The sequence below is a fragment of the Orcinus orca genome, chromosome 2, assembly GCF_937001465.1.
Source record: "Orcinus orca chromosome 2, mOrcOrc1.1, whole genome shotgun sequence".
Lineage (NCBI taxonomy): Eukaryota > Metazoa > Chordata > Mammalia > Artiodactyla > Delphinidae > Orcinus > Orcinus orca.
Genome location: NC_064560.1, coordinates 113449971 through 113476091, shown reverse-complemented (window position 1 = coordinate 113476091; position 26121 = coordinate 113449971). Strand labels below are relative to the sequence as shown.

General features: G+C 43.2%; 1 protein-coding gene and 2 non-coding genes across 3 annotated transcripts in view; 2 read left to right on the top strand and 1 right to left on the bottom strand.

The window, feature by feature from the left end:
• SLC28A2 (solute carrier family 28 member 2) overlaps nucleotides 1–26121 on the top strand; it is a 221766-nt gene that overhangs the window by 20428 nt on the left and 175217 nt on the right. The window contains exons 4-7 of the mRNA XM_049706058.1: nucleotides 5450–5647; nucleotides 6139–6263; nucleotides 8727–8799; nucleotides 25342–25384. The gene's annotated coding sequence lies outside the window, so the exon portion shown is untranslated. The remainder of the gene's footprint in view (nucleotides 1–5449; nucleotides 5648–6138; nucleotides 6264–8726; nucleotides 8800–25341; nucleotides 25385–26121) is intronic.
• On the bottom strand, nucleotides 1312–1383 carry TRNAH-GUG (transfer RNA histidin (anticodon GUG)). The gene has a single exon. It is a non-coding gene; the product is annotated as a tRNA-His (tRNA).
• Nucleotides 2061–2132, top strand: TRNAH-GUG (transfer RNA histidin (anticodon GUG)). Its single transcript has one exon. It is a non-coding gene; the product is annotated as a tRNA-His (tRNA).

The window sequence follows — 26121 nt, the reverse complement described above, 5'->3', positions numbered from 1 at the left end:
TCTGGTTCTCTCCTGTTTTGGCCCATTAGCCACGGGAGGTGGGGATGATGCAGTGGGAAAGGGTGGGTTCCATGTAAGAGTTTAGGGGGTACCACTTGGGCATCCAGAGACGGGACTGGTCGGAGCTGAGTGTTCACGAGCTGTGTAACTCTCATTCCTTGGAGGACGCCCATCTTCTCTGTCCCGGAGACCCTTCCAGCGACCCCAAACCTGCCGGGGTGCGCTCCTCAGGGCTTCTCTCTACGGATAATGTAGATGCCCGCAGAACTGGGCTGTCCACTTAGAAGGAACTCAGTGAACACACCCTGCCATTCTCCCCGCCTCCAGCACCCGCTTCCTTGTTTCTCTTATTCCCGCGACGGCCCTGACTCGTCCCTCCGCAGGGCTCCCGCCGGACCCGGTGCCCTCCTCTGTTGCGTCCCTGGGCGCAGCAGGGACTGGGTCTGATTTTTCTTCTTGTACATCAGCGCTCTCGTCTCCATGGCGCCTAGAACCAGGCCGAGTCCACAGTAGGCAGTGGCTTTTTGCTAAAATGAGAACATACCCCTGGTTCTAACAAGTGAATGCAGAGAGACCACCGGTCTCTTCAGTGTTGTCTGCTCTAATCGCTGCCCCCCTTCAGAGCCGCCAGAGGGATCTTGCTAAACACGAATAGAATCCTCTCACTCCTCCGCCTCTCATCCCCACCCCCGAGACTGCGGAAAATTTGTCCCCCTTTTCCAGCTCATCCTGTGGCCTTCCCTCAGTGTCGTTTCTCATTCCCTAGTTACTTGCTTTCATTCACTCAACAAGTCCTTGAGAGGCGCCTGCTACCTGTCAGACCAGGGCCTGTGGGCGTAGTGGGGGTGGGGAAGAGAGAAGACTTACAAAGAGGAATTATGATTGTTTCTTTTGGAGCCCTTAGCACACGAGATAATCCTGGTTGCTTGACAATCCTGGCTGTTTGACAAATTCCCTTTCTGCCTTTAAGAGCTACTTCAAAAGTCACCTCCTCTAAGAAGCGTTCTCTTCCTATTATTGGGAGCCCGTTTTTAGTGTTGCCGTGGACATTGGTACATATGTCAATTATACCACTTCTTCGCCTTGTGAGTGTTCTGTGCTTTGTCTGGGCTGGGCAGGATAACGTGCGTAGACCAGGGTAAGCGGAAGCCTATATGCTTCCTAAGTCCAATTTAGCGAGACCTGGCGTAAACATTGTTTCCAACTGTCACAAGGGGATTGGGATCCATTTTCAAGGAAGTTATTACAAACTGAAGATAAAAATGGAGAGCGTTAAAAAGCCGACCCCTTGCCGTGCCACTGCTTTCGCAATGCCGTGACTCGGATTCGAACCGAGGTTGCTGCGGCCACAACGCAGAGTACTAACCACTATACGATCACGGCGCGCTACTGGGGACCCGTGCGTTTTTTTCCTCGCCTAAGCTCTTCTCTGTTTAAGGCCCCGCCCCTTTGTCATGTCACTGCTGGTTCCCGCCCACCTCTAACTTCGCCTCTCCCTGAAGGGACGCAGGCGCACTGCTCGCTTGCTTTCTAGATATCCGTAAGCACTCACCGGGCCGCCAGATCCCACTGCTTCATTACCGTAGGCGTGTGTTTTCTGCGAGTTCCCCTTACTCCGCATCTCGAAGGAAGTTGTGCGGCTGGGTCCGAACTGATTTTCCTTCTTGTGGGATTTAAGAGGCGGCCCCATTCCTAGCAAGAGCCCGTTCAGATAGCGTGAGCGCCAGGGCACGGTGGGTGTGATAGAGGCCCAGCGCCGCCGTTCGGGCGACCCCCGGCCCTCACATTCGTACAGGCTGCGTGAGAGTCCCGGACGTAGGCCTGGCCTCCTAGGAGTCCTTTAGTTTGCAGAGGACTTTCATGTCCTCTCTTTCACGGGCCGTGCGGACGACCAGCAGAGACTTCGGCCAGGCGTCCACGGCGCCCCTACTCCACTTCGGGCTGGGCGCCAGGGCCAGAGGGGCCTGGTCGACAGTGAGCAGCTTGGGAAGGCGAGAGCGGCAGCCACCTAGACGAGGACGACACTCAATGGTGCGCTCCTTGTGGCGTCCCAGTAGCTCGCCGTGATCGTATAGTGGTTAGTACTCTGCGTTGTGGCCGCAGCAACCTCGGTTCGAATCCGAGTCACGGCATTGTGGGAACAATGGCACGGCAGGGCCGCCTTTTTAGATTCCGGAAGCCACATTCTTCGGCGATTAGGCCCCAGCTGCTGCTTGACGTTAGGTCAGGGCCGAAATTATAACGCGGCAAAGGGTGAACGCGGGGTCTTCAGTGAATCAGCCAATCGTCTTCTTCCTTCCTATATGATTGTTTAATTTGGGGGAGGTTATTCCGTGTTGTACTCATTATCTTTCCTCATTTGGCCCCTGTCAATGGTGAAGTCATCTACTGGGTTTTCTAAAAAGCCCTCACACTCGCTAAAACTTCAATACTTTGGAGTGCAGGGATTATAGGAATACTGTGCAAACATTTATTAAGCGTTAGAAGAGTGCAGAGTAGACAATACAGTGTGACGAGTGAAAACTCTGACTGCTCTGGAGGTGCTGGTTCCCGTAGCCACTATGACGGTGCGAAAGAGGACTTTGTGGCCTCCATCTCCACAGCCTCCTGGGTGAGAAGGATATTCTCGTTGAGGATTTTTCCTAATCTGCCTCAGGTTTAGAGCAAATTTTATTTGTTACTTTGTTTTATGAGCACTTTAAAAATCTAGACTCAACAAATTTAGGTCTGTCATTTAGGCATTAGGCAAAAATGGAAATATGTTTTGGATTTGGCTCTCAGGTGGCTGGCAGCGGCTGTATCACTGTCAAGGAGGGAATGAGTTAGGACTCAGTGAGCAATGAGCCTCTCCAGCTTCTCCCAGGGAACCTGGGGGTGGCACAGCAAGTCAGGAAGCATTCCTGGGAGAGATGGACATTGCAGTGGGGTTGTGCTCCGTTTACTGACAGTCTCTCAACAAAGGCTTACTGAACAGCCTGTAAAAGCAAGAAACTGTGGAGGGCTGTAATTTTCCAGGGCTCCCCACTCCCACTTCCATAAGTTTGATGACTTTAAAGCCACCCAACAGGACAGCTCAGACTATGAGAGAATAGAATGAAGGAAGCTGAACCTGAGAACTTGCCAGACTTTGGACACTGATTTAAGTGTTATATGTATAGAAAATCAACATCACCAGCAAAAAAAAAACCAGCCAACAGAAATGTGACAACTTCTGTTCTTCTGACTGCTTACCAAATAACCGTACTGAAGTTTTTTAAAATCTGTAGCCTAGAATAAGATGTCAGGGTGGGAAGCAAGGAAAGGATCCAGCTTTTTCTCTGATGGCCCTCCCTCCAACCCCCATTCCTCTCCTGGTGCTTCAGTGCTGGGCAATGAGCTGCTCTCAGAATCTGGGGAGAAATTCTGGGGCAATCACTTCCTAAGAGTATTTTGAGTAAAAACAGTCAACCAAGAAAATAAAAACTACAAACATACATCAATGGAGGTAACCCACTCTAGCCATCCACATCCGTCCAAGGCAACTGAAGTGTATTTGAGGGCAGGAATGCACTAAAGAAATCTGAACAGAAAGTTCCCAGTTGCAGGAAGAGTAACAGAAGGTGCTCTCCTAACTTCTGCTTGGCAGGTATGCAATTATCCATGGAGATGGGTGCTTCCAGCTATCAAAATGTCATAATATCCTCTTTTCAGGTCGCTCACTTGATTCCCCTTGCTCTGATTTCAGGCCCCCAAACAGACTTTTGATAATGATTTGCCAGCCCACGTAGACATTCCTGCAGGGAAAGTATTGCTCTGAATGAGTTTCTGATTAGTTGGCGTTTGTTCTTCTTACTGTTGGCATTTGGTTTAGACTCTTAAGAGTCTGGCTGGTATGATTCATTTCCCTTGAGTCTGCTTATCTCTGGGTGTAGTGACAAAACGGAGTTTCCAGGCTGACATAGCTCTGAGCTAGAGACTCTGGCCTGGGATGAGAGACTGCTGCTCTGGGACACCCTCTGAGCAGTCAGTCAGCTCCCTGCCCTTGACCTCTTGAGTTAAACCACGTTTTGCAGTTTCTGATTCAGGGAGTGTGTCCTTTCCCCTACCCCTTCCAGCTGGAGGTCAGAGCTTTTCTCTAGGGTCTCAGCACCAGGAAAGAGGCAGGCAAACCTTCAAGGGACAAACCTTGAAGGGGAGAAATGTACTTCATAAGCTTCAGAGTGTTTACTTAAATGATCAACCCCATGGCTTGCTGGTCAGACTTGGTACATCTGGGAGCTGCTACTGCTGTAGCTGCCAGTCACCACAAGGGTGCAGTATAGACCGGAACAGCATCCTTTGGTGTCACCCGGAAGCTAGTTCAGATTCAGAATCTTGGTCCGCAACCCAGAACTACTGCATCAGAACCTTCATTTTAACAAGATTCTCTCCAGATTATTCATTTGCACCTTAAATTTTGAGGTGCTGGTCTGCTCTAGAGAACTATCTGGCTCTGATGCAGCCCTTCATTGTTTACCTTGTGAGTACTTGGGGTTACTAGAAAGGACCTGCCTGAGTCTGCTGGGCCTCATCGTCTACTGGGCTTCATTGATGAGGGTGATATTGAGGTTTTTGAGGAGGAGAAGATGGAGTTCTGGGAGGGAGACACCGAGGGCCCATGTTTGGGAGCATGTAGGAAGGAGGCAGCAGCCCTGGACTTCCACTAGGAGGTACTGCACCCCAGGAAGTGGATGTAGAATGCTGAGGCTGGATAAAACTTAGTCTAGAAGATACCACTTTGGATTTAGCCCCTATAACACTGAGCCCATTCCTCAGGGATTCTCTGGATATTTAGGACTCAAGTTCCAGTCATTCATTCATTCAGTAAACTAGCATATTTTAGCTCTTAAAGTGCTGTACCTCATGGGGAGCTGCAAAGCTGTATATGATCCTTTTTGCCCAAAATAGTTTATTTTCCAGCTGAAAGAAAATGCTAGTCCACAGGCAACAGTCAGAAAACAACACAAGGAATGCTGTAGAAGAGACATCTCTTGCTGCAGTGGAAGGAAACTCTCCAAGGAAGAGCTAACATAAACTTCCAGAATTGTAAAATAATTGAAGTTTATTTTTAGCGCTTCCAGCACCCTCATTCTGATCCCCTTCTACCTCTTTGTGTTGTCCTTATCTCATTCATTCTCGTTCATTTCATCAACAGTATTTACTAACAGCCTACTATGTGTTAGGCACTGTTCTAGGTTCTGGGGTTATAGTAATGAATAAGACAGATGGGTTTTCTCATAGACCTATAGTCTAGTGCAGGAATCAGAAAGGAATGTTAAATAAAAAATAAACAAAAGAACGTGTGCCAATGGAAAATAACGTGATATAGTGTCCTGCTGTTCCCTGCCTATTATCTACCCATGTACCCCCTCAGCTCCTTTGTCTGTACAAAGTAAGATGACTGATAATAATAAGTGTTACCTTTTAATAGGGATGCAAGTTTTACACTAAAAAGATAAACTCTCACCCAGAGTGGCCCACATGTGTCATAAAGAGCCTTCAGATGTGAGGCAGTCTTGTGTGGACAGCGTGAGGAAGACTCCGTGGTGACCTGCATGGACCTGCAATATAATCCAGTACAAGCAGGTGGATGCTGAGGGCCAATGAGCAGGACCAGATGACCCCATAGGTAGGTCAAGAACTTGCCAAGGGCACAAGGAAAACAAAACGTCCACCCAAGAAGTAAGTAAATTTTTTGAATGAATAAAAAGCAGTGAAGTGATCAATTTCAGGAGAAAAAAAAACCCAGAACTTGTTGGGATAAAATAAACTATAAAATAATTATTTAAAAAACTTTCAGTTACATATGAGGCAACATAATTTTTTCAGTGCTTAAGACCTTGGGAAGTTTAATCCAGCCCCGTTGACACACTAAATCAGTCCCCTGGATCAGAGATGCAACCCCTAGGGAAAGAAAGGGAGGAGGGGACCCTGAATTAAGGTGTATTTCTGTCACTAGGTCGAACATACTTGGATAGATAATAAATTTGGTAAGCAAAGAAGTAAAATTGCATTTTTTTTGCATTCTTGAGTTTGTCAACTGAGATGTGCACCTCATATACGTGCCAAGTGACTAGCATAGAGGTGCTCAATATACATTAGTTGGTCTCTTGTTCCCAGGTACTTCTCTCTACACCCACAAAAGAAAAAGCCATGGGAAGATCCTACAGGACTATTCCTGTCATGAGGCCTAAAACTCATTCTTGAGTCAAGAAGATTGCAGGAGCCACCTCTCAGAAGCAAAGGTCAAAATCAGTGGTTTCCAAACATTATTCTAGAGCTGATAAAACAGGGATGAATTTTTCATCATGGAATGAGAAAAATAAGGTTGATGTGGTAGGCTTTTCAAAAGGCTGAATGTGTTTAATTCAAAGAACTATTCTCTAGGCTAAGGTTATGGTCTTCCTACTTTTGAGGTGTTATAGTGACTTTTTAAAAAGTAGATGATAATTTTTTTAAAGTCTTTAAATTTGAAAAAATTAAAAACTGGCAATCCTATTTTGGTCTCCAAAACTACTTTTGAAATTTTACTGGTCAGTGAAATCTAAAAGTACAAAGCTCACTACAGAGCCTGGAGAGCAAAGCATCAGACTGAGAAGAGATGGTCCTCAGTTTGTGGTGGTTCTGCAGAGAAATGCTCAGAGGGAGAAGGGTCCCTGTTCTGTCAGGCAATGGTCCAGGCTAACCCCTATCCACCCACCTAACAAATAGTAGTCCCTAGTATGATCTGTGCTAGGCCTTGGAGATACAAATTCGAATAAAACATTCTTAGAGATCATGTCAGTGCAGGGTTAATCAGATGAGTGAAGAAGTAATTACAGCTATATACATACAAAGTATATTGGAACTTAAATCATTCATTCCTCCAGGATATGACATTTGAGCTGGGTTCCAAGGCATGCAGAGTAGTTTTCCTGGCAGAGAAGGGGAAAGGGTATTCTAGGCAGAGAGAAAGGCAGAAACAAAGGCCAGGAAGTGTGAACAAACAGCATAGGGAAAGATAAAGCTGTGACATAAGATATGGAGGGGAGAGTGGATGGAGATGTGGACTGAGAGAAAAACACACAATGTAAGTTGTGAATTAATTTTTATCTGAGGACCTTACTGAGGACTATAGCCCAGGAAACAGCCTTTCAGATAGCTCTGAGGAACTGCTCCAAAGAGGTAAGGGAGGAGCCAGGATATATATAAACTTTTTTGCTGGGAAAACGTAGTCAAGCATCAAAAGATTACCGCTAATTACAACAAACAGGTATCTCAAGTTAGCGATTTTAGTGCTTTTCTGTGTCTGGGAAAATACAAGCATCTGAATTCATTTGAAAATTTTTCTTAGATATGCATCTTAACTATCTAAAGGCCAGTGTACCCAAAGCATAGAATGTTTCCTGTTTTTCTTCATCCTGAATTCCCCTAAGGGCACACTGGCAGTGGGACTGCAGTAGCTGATGGCCTGATCCTTGTAGAACCAGAACGGCAGGCAACATTTTTTTTTCTTAATAGAGAGCAAGGGTGGAGCCAAATTGATGAATCTCTTGCCCCTATTGACACAGGCCTTTGTCCTGGAGGCTGGTGGATCTTGACATTTTGTGGTAACTTATTGCTTTGGGGATCCCTTGAAAGTTATATGCTTGTTCTCCAAAATAGTGCAGCTATGATAGAGTGTCAGCAATTCATAGAGGCTTTTTTTTTTTTAATTGAAGCATAGTTGATTTACAATGTTGTGGCAGTCTCTGCTGTCCAGCAGAGTGACTCAGTTACACACATAGAGACATTCTTTTTTTTAATATTCTTTTCCATTATGATTTATCCCAGGAGATTGGATATAGTTCTATGCACAGAGGCTCTCTTATAAGCATTGTGGGACCATTTAAATCTCCAGTTCTAAGCAGAAGAGGGACATAATCGCATCTTCCTTTTAGAAAGGTGAGGTGTAAATGGGTAATTATTGACAAAAGTCTTAATTCAAAGGAGAGATAGAAGAGGATCTCAGCCCCCTGGTCTGGTGGTTGACGTTGGGGCTTGGGGACTAATCTAGGGGGAGAGGCTCTTCCCTCACATCACACCCATAGGTGTTTCCTCTTGAGCTCAGAGGTAGAGGGGATGGACATGTTGGATGAAGGGAATGAATGTGAAGCTTGAGAGAAGCTCTAATATCAAGGGTGGAATATTTTCTAGAATTACAGTAGTCAAATAGTATGAAAATAGATGTATCCATGTTACCCTTATGTATATATACTATATTGTTAGTATTGAGATGTGGATATGCAAATTCAAATGTAACTTTAAGTTAAGAGGGAGAAACACATGCACAGGTTGCAACAAACTGACTTGACCCTTACTTTTCCCAACTTCCTCATAAATTTCAGAGTCAAAATACTTCTGTGTCATGACTGCTCTTTGGTTCAGTAGCCTCAGACTGAGTCTAGATGAATTCCTTTCTTACCATATCATCAAAGCTACTAAGAACTCCTTTTCCACTTAATTCTCTTTAGATCAAATGCTCTGAGAGAACTTGTTGTGGTTTTAAAATATGTTCACAAATTCTTTGATACTCCTCTCTTCCAGAGGTAGAGCTTTATTTCCCTCCCTGGACTGAGGGCTGGACTTAGTGACTCCTTCAAACAAATAGAATGAAGTAGAAGTGTTGGTGTTTCACTTCCTAGATGAGGTCATAAAGTGCATGTCGCTTCCTTTTTGCTCTCTCTCAGATCACTAGCTCTGAAGGAAGCCAGCCGCCATGTCAAGAGGACACTCAAGCAATCCCATGGAGAGACCCACGAGGTGAGGAACTGAGGCCTTCTGCCACAACAGTCATCAAAGAAATGAGATTTTTGGCCAATAGCGATGTGAGTGAGCCACCTTGAGAGCAGATCCTCCAGCCTCAGCCAGACTTTCAGATGACTGCAGCCCTGGCTGACATCTTGACTGCAATTTCATGAGAAACCCTGAACCAAAACCACTCATCTAAGTCATACCAAATTCCTGAGTTAAGTAACTGTGAGATAACCAATGTTTGTCATTTTAAGCTGCTAAATTTTCGGGTAATTGTTACACTGTGATAGATAATTAATACAGATTTTGTTACCAGAGGTGGGGCGCTGCCATAACAAAAACCCAGAATGTGAAAGTGGCTTTAGAACTCGGCAGACACTGGAAAAATTTAGAGGAGAGTGTTAGTATAAGTCCAAATAGCCTTGAAGAGACTAGCTTTCTCAGTTTCCCCATCTGTAAAATGAAGGAGTTGGGCTGGATGAATACCTAAATATTTTATAATTCTCTTAATCTTTATCTAATCAAGGTTCTATAAATAATATTACCCTAAACAAAGTAGTTATAGGAGACAGCTAATAACTGACCCAAGGCATAATTCCCCAAGGCATAGCTCCACAACAGAGACAAGAGGCCCTGCACCTGACTTTTGTGCTGTCTGTAAACCTAGTTTCAGCCTGGTTTAATCTCAGGAAACTGAAGCTGGCTCTACCTTTAACAGGTTGCTTCAACAGCTCACAACCACATGCCCCAAAAGGAGTAGGGGTTTCTGATTCTTTAACAAAGGCTGGTCCTTTGTTAAAGATGAAGGTTCTTTATATTCGTTCTTCACCTCAATGATTTAACTAAAAGGTCCAGAATAAAATTGTTTTTCTTCTTACCACTGAATTTTACAAATCTCTGTCCTTGTATATATTGCTAGTGTCATCCTGTCACTGGATGGGACACCTTCAGGGGCCCAAGAGTGGGCTCTTGTCCAACACTCAGAAATGAATTGTCCGAGGAGACACACGTACTGACAAAGCAAGAGATTTTATTGAAAAGGGACGCTCAAGTGGAGAGCAGCAGGGTAAGGGAACCCAGGAGAACTGCTCTGCCTTGTGACTTGCAGTCTCAGGTTTTATGGTGGCGGGGTTAGCTTTCCACGTCGTTTCTGGCCAATCATCTTGCTTGTGCCTTCATTTGGTCCGGCTCAGGGCCCTTCCTGGTGGTGTGCGCATCTCTCAGTCACAATGGTTTTCATCGTGAGGGTTTCTGGGAGGTTGGCGAGACATATTATGGACTCGTGTCTCCTCCCCTTCTTGGCCCCTCGTGGGTTTTCCCTGGGTTGATTTTGGACCCTTCACTGGTTGTGTGTTCTTTTCAAGCATCCTGAGGTGGGAGACTTAAGCAAATCTTTTATTGTTGTGCCTGGCCAGGGTGGGCAGTTTCCTTAACAATACTATCATTAATTTGCTTGGGTCTCAGAAGGCCTTAGTACAGATTTCATGACTCTTGAAAAGAAAATTGTTGGAATGCTTTATTTATATGTAAACCATATTCATAAGTTATTCAGATATATATGAATGGCTATTTTGGCAGGGCAAACCCCAGCAATTTTTAATGGGCCCTAAAGAAGCAATTGTTGGGTCTGTGCTGAGTGATTTAGGGGCCTGCTTTCCTGGAAACCAGCAAGGCAATGAAGGCTCAGCCACTAGACAACAGAGTATCTTTTTTTTTTTTTTTTAACATCACATTTCTTTTTAATTCAAACAGAAAGTCACAAAAATTATAATCATCCTCATCAGTTCACTCAGTCCCATGTAATTAATTTATTTTTCATCTTGATCTTTTGTTAGCACTTTTATGAATTCATCAGTTTTCCATTAGAGTTCTGAAAATGCTTATTCGTTCAGTTCAGCAGTATAGTCAGTTACCAGAAACCTGTACTTGTCAGAGTCTTTTCCATGAATTCCTTGAAGATGAAACCCTTTTATAGGAACATTTTTGCAAAAGCATCAGAGTACACCCAGAACTGTCTGTAAATGACAAAAGACTTAAAAATGACCATGGTTAAAGATGTGATGAAAGTTCATAATAATGCAATTGACAAGGAAATTTAGTTGTTTCTGAGATATACATTTTAAAGTAATAACTAGAATTATGACTTATAACATTATACCAGAACATATAAGATTTTTAGGAATTTCATGCAATGTCTGAAACATTTATATTAACATATTTCCATACAAATAACATGAAAAGAAAGTTTAGTATTAGTTGTTTTTTTATTTTTGAATTTTATTTTATTTTTTTATACAGCAGGTTCTTATTAGTCATCAATTTTATACACATCAGTGTATACATGTCAATCCCAATCGCCCAATTCATCACACCACCACCACCACCCCCCCGTCGCTTTCCCCGCTTGGTGTCCATACGTTTGTTCTCTACATCTGTGTCTCAATTACTGCCCTGCAAACCGGTTTATCTGTACCATTTTTCTAGGTTCTACATATATGCGTTAATATACGATATTTGTTTTTCTCTTTCTGACTGACTTCACTCTGTATGACAGTCTCTAGATCCATGCATGTCTCAACAAATGACCCAATTTCGTTCCTTTTTATGGCTGAGTAATATTCCATTGTATATATGTACCACATTTTCTTTATCCATTTGTCTGTCGATGAGCATCTAGGTTGCTTCCATGACCTGGCTATTGTAAATAGTGCTGCAATGAACATTGGGGTGCATGTGTCTCTTTGAATTATAGTTTTCTCTGGGTATATGCCCAGTAGTGGGATTGCTGGATCATATGGTAATTCTGTTTTTAGTTTTTTAAGCGACCTCCATACTGTTCTCATTAGAGGCTGTATCAATTTACATTCCCACCAACAGTGCAACAGGGTTCCTTTTATTCCACACCCTCTCCAGCATTTGTTGTTTGTAGATTTTCTGGTGATGCCCATTCTAACAGGTGTGAGGTGATACCTCATTGTAGTTTTGATTTGCATTTCTCTAATAATTAGTGATGTTGAGCAGCTTTTCATGTGCTTCTTGGCCATCTGTACGTCTTCTTTGGAGAAATGCCTATTTAGGTCTTCTGCCCATTTTTGGATTGGGTTGTTTGTTTCTTTAATATTGAGCTGCATGAGCTGTTTATATATTTTGGAGATTAATCCTTTGTCCGTTGATTCGTTTGCAAATATTTTCTCCCATTCTGAGGGTTGTCTTTTCATCTTGTTTATGGTTTCCTTTGCTGTGCAAAAGCTTTGAAGTTTCATTAGGTCCCATTTGTTTATTTTTGTTTTTATTTCCATTTCTCTAGGAGGTGGGTCAAAAAGGATCTTGCTGTGATTTATGTCAAAGAGTGTTCTTCCTAGGTTTCCCTCTGGGAGTTTTAGAGTGTCCGGTCTTACATTTAGGTCTCGAATCCATTTTGAGTTTATTTTTGTGTATGGTGTTAGGGAGTGTTCTAATTTCATTCTTTTACATGTAGCTGTCCAGTTTTCCCAGCACCACTTATTGAAGAGACTGTCTTTTCTCTATTGTATATCCTTGCCCCCTTTGTCATGTATTAGTTGACCATAGGTGTGTGGGTTTATCTCTGGGCTTTCTATCTTTTTTTTTTTTTTTTTTGCGGTATGTGGGCCTCTCACTGTTGTGGCCTCTCCCGTTGTGGAGCACAGGCTCCAGACACGCAGGCTCAACGGCCATGGCTCATGGTCCCAGCCGCTCCGCGGAATGTGGGAATCTTCCCGGACCGGGACACGAACCCGTGTCCTCTGCATCGGCAGGCAGGCTCTCAACCACTGTGCCACCAGGGAAGCCCAAGGGCTTTCTATCTTGTTACATTGATCTATGTTTCTGTTTTTGTGCCAGTACCATATTGTCTTGATTACTGTAGCTTTGTAGTATAGTCTGAAGTCAGGGAGTCTGATTCCTCCAGCTCCATTTTGTTCCCTCAAGACTGCTTTGGCTATTCCGGGTCCTTTGTGTCTCCATACAAATTTTAAGACTTTTTGTTCTAGTTCTGTAAAAAATGCCATTGGTAATTTGATAGGGACTGCATTGAATCTGTAGATTGCTTTGGGTAGTATAGTCATTTTCATGATATTGATTCTTCCAATCCAAGAACATGGTATATCTCTCCATCTGTTGGTATCATCTTTAATTTCTTTCATCAGTGTCTTATAATTTTCTGCATACAGGTCTTTTGTCTCCCTAGGTAGGTTTATTCCTAGGTGTTTTTTTTTTTGTTTTTTTTGTTTTTTTGTGGTACACGGGCCTCTCACTGTTGTGGCCTCTCCCATTGTGGAGCACAGGCTCCGGACGTGCAGGCTCAGCAGTCATGGCTCACGGCCCCAGCTGCTCCGTGGCATGTGGGATCTTCCCAGACCGGGGCACGAACCCCTGTCCCCTGCATCAGCAGGCAGACTCTCAACCACTGCGCCACCAGGGAAGCCCTATTCCTAGGTATTTTATTCTTTTTGTTGCAATGGTAAATGGGAGTGTTTCCATAATTTCTCTTTCAGATTTTTCATCATTAGTGTATAGGAATCTAAGAGATTTCTGTGCATTAATTTTGTATCCTGCAACTTTACCAAATTCATTGATTAGCTCTAGTAGTTTTCTGGTGGAATTTTTAGGATTCTCTATGTATAGTGTCATGTCATCTGCAAACAGTGACAGCTTTACTTCTTCTTTTCCAATTTGTATTCCTTTTATATCTTTTTCTTCTCTGATTGCTGTGGCTAGGACTTCCAAAACTATGTTGAATAATAGTGGTGAGAGTGGACATCCTTGTCTTGTTCCTGATCTTAGAGGAAATGCTTTCAGTTTTTCACCATTGAGAATGATGTTTGCTGTGGGTTTGTCTTATATGGCCTTTATTATGTTGAGGTAGGTTCCCTCTATACCCACTTTCTGGAGAGTTTTTATCATAAATAGGTGTGGAATTTCGTCAAAAGCTTTTTCTGCATGTATTGAGATGATCATATGGTTTTTCTTCTTCAATTTGTTAATATGGTGTATTACATTGATTGATTTGCGTATATTGAAGAATCCTTGCATCACTGGGATAAATCCCACTTGATGGTGTATGATCCTTTTAATGTGTTGTTGGATTCTGTTTGCTAGTATTTTGTTGAGGATTTTTGCATCTATATTCATCAGTGATATTGGTCTGTAATTTTCTTTTTTTGTAGTATCGTTGTCTGGTTTTGGTATCAGGGTGATGGTGGTCTCATAGAATGAATTTGGGAGTGTTCCTTCCTCTGCAATTTTTTGGAAGAGTTTGAGAAGGATGGGTGTTGGCTCTTCTCTAAATGTTTGATAGAATTCACCTGTGAAGCCATCTGGTCCTGGACTTTTGTTTGTAGGAAGAATTTTTTTTTTTTTTTTTTGTGGTTCGCGGGCCTCTCACTGCTGTGGCCTCTCCCGTTGCAGAGCACAGGCTCTGGACATGCAGGCTCAGCGGCCATGGCTCACGGGCCAGCCGCTCCGCGGCATGTGGGATCTTCCCGGACCGGGGCACGAACCCATGTCCCCTGCATCGGCAGGCGGACTCTCAACCACTGCGCCACCAGGGATGCCCAGTAGGAAGATTTTTAATCACAGTTTCCATTTCATTACTTGTGATTGGTCTGTTCGTATTTTCTATTTCTTCCTGGTTCAGTCTTAGAAGATTATACCTTTCTAAGAATTTGTCCATTTCTTCCACGTTGTCCATTTTGTTGGCATAGAGTTGCTTGTAGCAGTCTCTTAGGATGCTTTGTATTTCTGCGGTGTCTGTTGTAACTTCTCCTTTTTCATTTCTAATTTTATTGATTTGAGTCCTCTCCCTCTTTTTCTTGCTGAGTCTGGCTAATGGTTTATCAATTTTGTTTATCTTCTCAAAGAACTAGCTTTTAGTTTCATTGATCTTTGCTATTGTTTTCTTTGTTTCTATTTCATTTATTTTTGCTCTGATATTTATGATTTCTTTCCTTCTGCTAACTTTGGGTTTCCTTTGTTCTTCTTTCTCTGGTTCCTTTAGGTGTAAGGCTAGATTGTTTATTTGAGATTTTTCTTGTTTCTTGAGGTAGGCTTGTATACCTATACCCTTCCCTCTTAGAACTGCTTTTGCTGCATCCCATAGGTTTTGGATCGTCATGTTTTCATTGTCATTTGTCTCTAGGTATTTTTTGATTTCCTCTTTGATTTCTTCAGTGATCTCTTGGTTATTTAATAACGTATTGTTTAGCCTCCATGTGTTTGTGTTTTTTACGTTTTTTTCCCCGTAATTCATTTCTAATCTCATAGCGTTGTGGTCAGAAAAGATACTTGATATGATTTCAATTTTCTTAAATTTACTGAGGCTTGATTTGTTACCCAAGATGTGATCTATCCTGGAGAATGTTCCATGTGCGCTTGAGAAGAAAGTGTAATCTGCTGTTTTTGGATTGAGTGTCCTATAAATATCAATTAAATCTATCTGGTCTATTGTGTCATTTAAAGCTTCTGTTTCCTTATTTATTTTCATTTTGGATGATCTGTCCATTGGTGTAAGTGAGGTGTTAAAGTCCCCTACTGTTATTGTGTTGCTGTTGATTTCTTCTTTTATAGCTGTTAGCCGTTGCTTTATGTATTGAGGTACTCCTATGTTGGGTGCATATATGTTTATAAATGTTATATCTTCTTCTTGGATTGATCCCTTGATCATTATGCAGTGTCCTTCCTTGTCTCTTGTAACTTTCTTTATTTTAAAGTCTGTTTTATCTGATATGAGTATTGCTACTCCAGCTTTCTTTTGATTTCCATTTGCATGGAATATCTTTTTCCATCTGCTCACTTTCAGTCTGTATGTGTCCCTAGGTCTGAAGTGGGTCTCTTGTAGACAATATATATATGGGTCTTGTTTTTGTATCCATTCAGCAGGCCTGTGTCTTTTGGCTGGAGCATTTAATCCTTTCACGTTTAAGGTAATTATTGATATGTATGTTCTTATGACTATTTTCTTAATTGTTTTGGGTTTGTTTTTGTAGGTCCTTTTCTTCTCTTGTGTTTCCCATTTAGAGAAGTTCCTTTAGCATTTGTTGTAGAGCTGGTTTGGTGGTGCTGAATTCTCTTAGCTTTTGCTTGTCTATAAAGCTTTTGATTTCTCCATTGAATCTGAATGAGATCCTTGCTGGGTAGAGTAATCTTGGTTGTCGGTTCTTCCCTTTCATCACTTTAAGTATATCATGCCACTCCCTTCTGGCTTGTAGAGTTTCTGCTGAGAAATCAGCTGTTAACCTTATGGGAGTTCCCTTGTATTGGTCGTTTTTCCCTTGCTGCTTTCAATATTTTTCTGTGTCTTTAATTTTTGCCAGTTTGATTACTATGTGTCTTGGCGTGTTTCTCCTTGGGTTTATCCTGTATAGGACTCTCTGTGTTTCCTGGACTTGGGTGGCTATTTCCTTTCCCATGTTAGGGAAGTTTTTGACTATAATTATCTCTTCAAATATTTTCTCTGGTCCTTTCTCTCTCTCTTCTCCTCTTAGACCCCTATAATGCGAATGTTGTTGTGTTTAATGCTGTCCCAGAGGTCTCTTAGGCTGTCTTCATTTCTTTTCATTCTTTTTTCTTTATTCTGTTCCACAGCAGTGAATTCCACCATTCTGTCTTCCAGGTCACTTATCCATTCTTCTCCCTCAGTTATTCTGCTATTGATTCCTTCTAGTATAGTTTTCATTTCAGTTATTGTATTGTTCATCTCTGTTTGTTTGTTCTTTAATTCTTCTAAGTTTTTGTTAAACATTTCTTGCATCTTCTCGATCTTTGCCTCCATTCTTTTTCCAAGGTCCTGGATCATCTTCACCATCATTATTCTGAATTCTTTTTCTGGAAGGTTGCCTATCTGCACTTCATTTAGTTGTTTTTCTGGGGTTTTATCTTGTTCCTTCATCTGGTACAGAGCCCTCTGCCTTTTCATCTTGTCTATCTTTCTGTGAATGTGGTTTTTGTTCCACAGGCTGCAGGATTGTAGTTCTTCTTGCTTCTGCTGTCTACCCTCTGGTGGATGAGGCTATCTACGAGGCTTGTGTAAGTTTCCTGATGGGAGGGACTGGTGGTGTGTAGAGCTGACTGTTGCTCTAGTGGGCAGAGCTCAGTAAAACTTTAATCCACTTGACTGTGGATGGGTGGGGCTGGGTTCCTTCCCTGTTGGTTTTTTGCCCTGAGGCAACCCAACACTGGAGCCTACCTGGGCTCTTTGGTGGGGCTAATGACAGACTCTGGGAGGGCTCACGCCAAGGAGTACTTCCCAGAACTTCTGCTGCCAGTGTCCTTGTCCCCACGGTGAGCCACAGCCATACCCCGCCTCTGCAGGAGACCCTCCAATACTAGCAGGTAGGTCTGGTTCAGTCTCCCATGGGGTCACTGCTCCTTCCCCTGGGTCCCGATGCACACACTACTTTGTGTGTGCCCTCCAAGAGTGGAGTCTCTGTTTCCTCCTGTCCTGTTGAAGTCCTGCAATCAAATCCCACTAACCTTCAAAGTCTGATTCTCTAGGAATTCTTCCTCCAGTTCCTGGACCCCCAGGTTGGGAAGCCTGACGTGGGGCTCAGAACCTTCACTCCAGTGGGTGGACTTCTGTGGTATAAGTGTTCTCCAGTCTGTGAGTCACCCACCCAGCAGTTATGGGATTTGATTTTACTGTGATTGCACCCCTCCTACTGTCTCACTGTGGCTTCTCCTTTGTCTTTGGATGTGGGGTATCTTTTTTGGTGAGTTCCATTGTCTTCCTGTTGATGATTGTCTAGCAGCTAGTTGTGATTCTGGTGTTCTCACAAGAGAGAGTGAGAGCACGTCCTTCTACTCCGCCATCTTGGTTCCTCCTGACAACAGAGTATCTTGAAATTCTACAGAACAGCTGGTGACTCACCCTAAGACATTTCCAAGGTTGCAAAGGCCCAACATTTTAATGACGCAGAAGGTTGGGATTGGAAAATATGCAGAAAATAAGTCTGATAACGCTTACTAACAATTTCATAGAAAAACCCTTATGTTTCCAGTGGTCTCTTTCTAGGTCGTCTCCTAAGCAGTTGGTTGTGTATCAGTGTGGAAAGGGCAGTAGTCTTTGTGATTAATGTCCAGCACTATGGCTACCCCAAGACATGGCAGTGATACAGATACAGTTGTCAGTCAACAGAGTTCTCCCACCTCCTGTCTCTGGCCAACTTACATACTCCTCCCCTCCCCCTTCAGCCTATTCTAATAGAGTGCCCTCCTGCTACCGTCTTCCTACCCTGGCCCCCCCCTCACATATATTTGTATAACTTTCTAATCAGGTCCCATACCCTGGGGCCCTGTTCTTTAATTTCTAAGATAATCAGTTAATCATTTAAGTCTTATCTTAAATGCTTTATAATTGTTTATTAACCTTTGCTGAGGATTATGCTTTGCCAGCATCAAGTACTTTATTGTAGTTTTCTATCTTCTGGGAAATAGGGGAAAAACTATCAAGTCAACAACCTGGTTTGATGATTTTAGCTTCATACTCTTGTAGACACCAGCTCTGGTTCCTAAGCTTTCCCTCCCAGGGCTCTTGAACCTTCTTTCCTCCAATTAAATATATCTCTTTATCCAGTTCCCTTCAGAAGGAGCCAGGTGACCTACTAAGTTGTTGAAGGGTGTTAACAATATTATCCTCCTACCCCAAAGTAACATCGTCATTTTAATAGAGACATCTTTTTTTTTTTTTTTAGATTTAATCCTCACAAAACCCCTTTTCAGATAGATACTGTTAACATCCTTATTTCAAACATGCTTTTGCCTCATCGCCAGTAAGTAGCAGAGCCTGGGTTTGAAACCAGGAAGTATAGCTCCAGAGTTAATGGAGACATCTTAAGTCCAGCCCACCTCCTTGATGCTGAGACCCTGAGACCAAGACAGACTAAGAGAGAAGACTCTCTGTACCACCAGGGCTTCATAGTATACCTGGATCTTCAAAGCATTCTTGTCCTGCAGAATCTGCCTCATTTGTGACTTAATATTTAAGACATGGCAAAGGAGAAATGGAGTGTGAGAAAAAGCAGTGTTGTGTCCATTTGTGTGGAATAAAAGATACATAACAGGAAGAAATTTGGCTTGGGTAAGAGTGGGCCTAGAAGGTATGTCTGCTCATTGGAACCTCTCTGAGCATAAATCTTGAAGCATTATAGAGGAAGCAGGTGTCTTGTTCTGCTCAGGTTGTTATAACAAAATACCATAGACTGGGTGGCTAAACAACAGAAATTTATTTGTGCTGGCCAATTTATTTTCTGGCGAGAACTCCATGCCTAACTTGCAGATGGCCACCTTTTTGCTTTGTCCTCACATGGTGGAGAGAGAGTGACCACTCTGGTGTCTCTTCTTATAAGAACACTAATCCTATTGGATTAGGGCCCTGCCCTTATGACCTCATTAAACCTTAATTACTTCCTTACTATAAATATAGTCACATTAAGGTTTAGGGGTTCAACATATGAATTTGGTGGGGGGTGTGGGGGAGGGACACAATTCAGCACATTAGCAGCAGGGAAGGCTTAATCCAGACCCCTTGCTCTGTGCCCAGAAAGTTGGGGGCATGTCCTCCAATGGTAGGGCCAGCATTCTACTATTTTGGAAGCAGGGATTAGAGGCAGGGGTGAGGCTTATAAACCTCTGCTAGGAGCTAAAGGGCACCCTGGGTACATGTAGTGATACAGCATTTAGTGTTCACTTCACACATTCTGCTGCCTCTCTCTCAGCATCAGAAGTTCATTTGCTCAGAAGCTCTAACAACTGTGGCCCACAGGTCCACAGCCTGGGGCCAATAGGTGTTCAGTTTTAGGGTCTTGAGAAGGACTTCCTGGCCTCCAATATTCATTTAGTCAACAACTAAAGAGCCAGGCAATCATCTAGGCACTGAGGAAGTAATCCTGAATCAGACAAAGTCTACCTCCCTCATTTGCTCACCATTCTTCAAAGCCCTTTACAGAGCACAGAAACTATATGGTTACTTCCTGACTTTGGTTCCCAGGGAAGCAGCCAATCTCAAGTCTTTTCCTGAGGACAGATTTTGATCAGGCTGGAGAGGAGGAAGACAGAGGATGGAGAAAAGGAAAAAGAGAGAGGGGCCTTTACCTCCAAAGACTCTCTTTTCTGGCTTCCTGTTTATCTGTGCTGTCCTTAGTGCATATCTCAGAAATGGCCCCTCCTCTCTACGCCCCCGTCTGACCCAGGTTGGACCCCATTTCCCTCTCCTTCTCTCAGGTGATATGCACAATGGTTTCCTTGGAAAGGCTTGCGGAGGTGGAGAGGAGAGGAGGGAAGCGAGGAGATGGTAGCAACCACTCTGTTCCATCTTTCTCACAGGCAGGTCCTACTCTTTCAGGCCATGGAGTCAACAGGACTGGAAAAGTTCTTGAGAACTTGACGTATAGACTAAATCACAGGCAGAGTTTGCAGACTTCAAAGCTAGCTCAGCCCGCCTGCCCTTCCCTACTGTCAGAATTGCCTTAATTCCCTTCAGGAGAATGCCATTATACTTATCTTCATTGCTTCACTGCTTGTGGAAGGCTTTATCAGTAACTAGAGAAGCTTCCTGAGGAGATGTGAACTGAGGGGTTGAATCAGTGCTCCAGCTACAATGCCCCTATCAGCACCCTCTGATTAGGGGAGACAAAGCAATTTTGGAACCTACCGATTGGGAGTTTGTGATTCTCCTTGAGAAATACCCAACTGTCTGGATTCAAAACTAAGATTTCCACTTAACAGAAGTTGGGCAAGTTGCTTAACCTCTCTAAGTCCTGGTTTTTATAAAATAGGGGTTTTAAAAAGCAGTAACTATCGGACTTCCCTGGTGGCACAGTGGTTAAGAATCCGCCTGCCAATGCAGGGGACACAGGTTCAAGCCCTGGTCCGGGAAGATCCCTCATGCCATGGAGCAACTAAGCCTGTGCGCCACAACTACTGAGCCTGCATGCCACAACTACTGAAGCCCACGTGCCTAGAGCCCATGCTCCACAACAAGAGAAGCCACTGCAATGACAAGCCCATGCACTGCAACGAAGAGTAGCACCCCCAGCTCACGGTAACTGGAGAAAGCCCACACACAGCAATGAAGACCCAACACAGCCAAAAATAAATAAGTAAATTTATTAAAAAAAACAAAAGGCAGTAATTATCTTGGAGGGGATTGGGAGGATTCAGTGAGATAATGCATGAAAGGTCCTTGGCTCAGAGCTTGGAACCAAGTAAGCTCTCCATAAAGGTTAACTATTTTTATTAATAATAATAACTGAGTTTTTGGTAATCACATTAGGACATGCTTTGTATGAGCCTTTTCTCTCTCCCCCCAAAGGCCTCTGTCAAGTTCCACTGAGCTCATTCAGTGCTCTGACGTGGAGCTTGACAAAACCTCATCAGTGTCTGGACTGGGCCCGTGGTGCCTGGGTGCCTAGCTTCAGCAAGACCTCCCAGGCAGTCACCACTAAGGCTGCATTCTCCTATTATGAAGATAGGGGATATACACTGATACTTGCCGTACTATTCAAAGAGTTATTGCCAGGATCCAGTGTGTCAATGTACAGGAATGTAATCCATGCAAGGAAAAAAAGCCATACAGATTCAGTGCAACACCTTGTCACCTTGAAATGCTTCAAGATTTATGCTCAGAGAGGTTCCAATGAGGTTACAATACAGCTAAGGGGATATAACTTAAACCAAGTGATAACAGTATACATGTGATTGAAGTGTTAGCCACTTGGATGTCCCCAAAGCCCTCTGGCCTGCTGGGAACCCCCATCCTTTAATATTTAAATAAAATTGTCTTGAACCCCCATCTCCTGTAGAGTGAGAATAATCACCATCATTCCCAATATTTCTGAGAATTCTTGGGGCCTCTCTCCTTGTTGTCTCTGGCTCTGTTTGCACACTTCTGCTGAATTTTCTAACTTTGCTGGATGGGCTGCCTTTTTTTTTTTTTTTTTTCAATATCATATCCCTGCCCCCACCTCCACCCCAGCAGCCCTGAACACCATCTGGCTTCCTGAATTCTCCAAGCATCACTGGCCCCGAGCTGTATGTGTAGCAGATTTTACTGAAGACTTGAGGGAAGGAAGGTGAAGTTGTAGCTCAGTACAGCAAATGTTAAATGTCCCTTTCCCTAATTGCCCCTGAAAAGACCTCACTGGCCCACTTTTTACATAGAGATCCAGCAACCACCCTATTGCTCCATTTCCTTCTTCTCCTGCCCTCTTCTACCTGCTCCTCCTAGGTTGATCCAATAATTCATGCTATATTACTTAAGTAGGACAAAATAGACACACCACCTATTGAATGCTTACTTTGTACCAGGCACTATGCTAAGTGCTTTTACATTTCTCAAATAACATACATTCTCACTTTCCCTTGCTCCAGACAATCCAGGCACATATCCTAGGAGCTTCTATTTTTTTCAACAAATAAATTTTACACAACTTTTACGTGCTAGGTGCTGGGATCTTTGCTCTAACGGAGTTTCATAGCCAAAGAGCCAGTCAAGATAATTTGCTAAAAAAACCCAAAAAAACCCCACAATTCTCAATGAGGAATTCTACTGCTACTTTTATACAGACTTTTTCCCCTCTGGACTACAATTTAAGACAACATTATGACAAACAGCAATATTAGAGAAAAATATAAACGATGCCACGTGATTGACATATGAGTAGCTCAGGCAGTAAAAGAGGACAGTGAATTCATTGGGGACTGAAATAGAGTCCAAAGGCTTTCAGGAAAAGGGGGAGTCATCTATGCTGGATCTTAAAGGATGGGTGGCATGAAAATAGGAAGAGAGAGACTTCCCTGGCGGTCCAGTGGCTAAGACTCTGAGCTTCCAATGCAGGGGACGCGGGTTCAATCCCTGGTTGGGGAATTAAGATCCCACACACCATGCAGCAAGGCCAAAAAAAAAGAAAATAGGAAGAGAGGAGGAAGGCATGGGAGGCTAGGGCAGGATGAGCAGTAGAGAGTCATGTTTAAGAGCAAGGACTCTGGGCGCAAACTCAGCTCTGTCATTTGCTTACTCTGGGACTTTGGCAGATTGTTTCATCTCTCTAAGCCTGAGTTTCCTCATCTGGAAAACTGGGCTAGCAACAGTACTTTCCTCAAAGGTGTGTGGTCACGATTAAATGAGAAAATGCATGAAATGCATTTCAGGCTTGGAGTAATGCCTGAAATATGATAAGTGAACAAAATAGTTTTAAAAAACAAGCAAAGGATCTATATTAGGATCTTTATACGTCAGCTATTAAAATTTTGGGATCATCTTACCATTTATACAAATGTTTTTTTTCCTTTTACTTTTGTTCATTTAGTAGGCAGGTTCCAAATCTTGTAGGCAGATGTACTTATCATCACTTCCATTTTGCAGAATCAAGATTCAAGAAAGTTAAATACTTTCCCCAAAGGCATGAGGTCACTTTGCTCATGGAGCTTCTGACTCCAAATCTTTCTAATCCTGCCTTAAAAGTAAAACAAAACAAAACAAACAAACAAAACCCCACACACACAAAAACCAAAACACACACACAAAAACCCAAAGAGACAAACTCTGAAGTGGTTAATACAAATAATTTGGCCAAGGATTACTTTCTTATTACTTGTTTTCCAAACAAGGATAGACTTTTACCAATGGGATATAGTTAGAGCATCTAGGGGGAGGGTCACGAGTGAGAAACCAACATCAACTTTCCTAGACTTTGGCCACCTCACAATTTAGCCATGGAAAATAATTAGCCAACTATAAATCAATAAGGAATACTAGAGGTCAGACTTTTCTAATCAAAACCCAAGCTAAAAGTCTCCCAAGAAGTTCAGCAAATAGAGAAGAAAGATTCCAGTCCCAGTCCTGTAAGACTAATTGTGGGAGGTAGTTGTTAATGCTGAATCTCTAGAACACATGAGCGTGCTCACAGGGCCTCACTGGGTTCTCCACAAGCATCATCCATTCCCGTCATAAAGCCTTGACTGCTCATCCACCTGCTCCGTGACAAACATGCCCTTAGCACTGTCTGCCTCAGTCACCAGCTCCACTCTGCAAGGACTGAGGAGGCCCCCGCAGGCATTCCTGAGGCTGTTTGAGTTCTCTCTATCACAGCTTTCTCAGGCAAAGCACTGCAAGGTATAAGTAGGAGAGGTGGGAAACAGAGAGGAAGGGGTTTGAGAGAGAGAGAGATGAAAGAGGAAGGGAGGTAGAGTCAGAGAGATAGAGAAATTACAAACAGGATGTTGGGAAAGAATCTTTAGGAATAGGATTCCTTAACACCAGGGCGGAGAGGTTGTATAATTCCTTAGGATTTAACCATATTTTCACTCTGCTTTCTGTGGTGAGATAACATTTGGTTGATCTTTCAATTAGGTATTTCTAGAAACTCTTTACTGAAAAAGCAGGTTATCCAGCACTCGGTCATTGAATTGGCCAAGACTAGTGCTGCGGAACGGAAGGGTATTTATCATCTCCCTCCTCTATTTCCACAGCCTCCACACATTCAGTGTCTCACTATGCTGAAAGGAACCCGCGTGGGAGACAAAGCTAGAGAGAAAAAAACCTTAAATTTCTCATAGGCAAAATTTTAAAAAGCAGCAGAATTCCATGAAAAATGGCAAACATTTCAAAAAATAAATCATAGTTGGATGTATAAGACATTAAAAAATAAGGGGGTGTTTGGAAAACACTAGTCATCACCACCCCTTTAAACCTGCCTTTTTTTTTAACTTTTAATTTTATATTGGTGTATAGCCGATTAACAATGTTGTGATAGTTTCAGGTACACAGCAAAGCGACTCAGCCATACATATACATATATCCATTCTCCCCCAAACTCCCAACCAGGGAGTCCCATCCAGCCTCTCCTCCCATCCAGGCTGCCACGTAACACTGAGCAGAGTTCCCTGTGCTATACAGTAGGTCCTTGTTGAAAGCAACATTTTTTTTGGCCATGTCACACAGCATGCAGGATCTTAGTTCCCTGACCGAGGATTGAACCCCTACCCCCTGCAATGGAAGCACGGAGTCTTAACCACTTAGCCACCAGGCACCAGGGAAGTCCCAATAAGATCTTTTTTTTTTTTTCCCTTTGGTCATACTGTGCGGCCTGGGGGATCTTAGTTACCCAACCAGGGATTGAACCCCCACCTCCTGTACTGGGAGCGTGGTCTTAACCACTGGACCGCCAGGGAAGTCCCTAAACCTGCCTTTTTTTTTGGCCATAATGCAGGGCACGTGGGATCTTAGTTCCCCAACCAGGGATCAAACCCCATGCCCCCTGCATTGGAAGCGTGGAGTCTTAACCACTGGACTGCTAGGGAAGTCCCTAAACCTGCCATTTTAACTGTCCCCAGTAATTCATATAGCCTGGTGTTCAGGGTCAACCCTTTTAAAAATTGTGACATTGAAGAAGTGGATCTTTAAATGCTTTCCTTTGCACCCTACTCCATGTCTTGTTTTCTCCTTCACAAGGTCTTCTCTCTGGTGAGAGGGAACAAAGGCCCTAGCTCTAACTCAAGCTCTATACCTGGCTCTAACACATGACTACTTCTGCACAGGGCCAAGTGAGGAAAGTACCACTGGGGGCACAGAAGGAGAAAAGTAAGTAAAAGGAATGCTTTACCTAGTGGGTAACAGAGGGGATTTGGGAGGAGATGGCATCTGAGAAGATAACTGTAATTTTGTAAGTGTAATTTTGTGTTTAGAACAATTAGTGCTGAGACATCAGTGGATCATCTAAGTGGAAAGGTTTTGGGGAAGACAGGAGAATGAGGGGAGACTTCTCAAGGTCACCGTTAGAGAGAGGGACTGGATGTCATCTCCATGAAGTGGAAGGTGTGTAATAGGCTGTCGGGCTCACTGAGGGCCTGAGTACACCACCAGCAGAGCACAGGGTCCTTACACCATGCTCACCAGGCAGCTGCTTGCAGCTTGATGGCTGGCATTACCCACAGTCAGTTCAGTTGTGGTTAATAGGAAGATCTTAAAGGTCCATTTTGCTCTAAAAATCTATAAGATTCTACAAGATAACCTGCTCCAGCCCTCCAGACAGCAGCTATTTTATGACCCTGGCTGGCACCAAGTCCAGATGGAATTGAGCAAGGGAGGAATGGGAGGGCCTAGAAGTTCTTCTCCTTGGAACTTTGATTTCTTCAATCACCCTCTTGGAAGCAGGATAATTTCCAAATCTGTTCTCTTCATTAGGTGGTAACAAGATAATAGTATATCCTCTTAACATTAGCTCAGCCAATGATTAGAAAGTTGAAATATTCAGTTTGTTGGTTCTCTGCCTTTCCTCTAAATATAATTTCTTCTTCTTCTTCTTTTTTTTTTTTTGC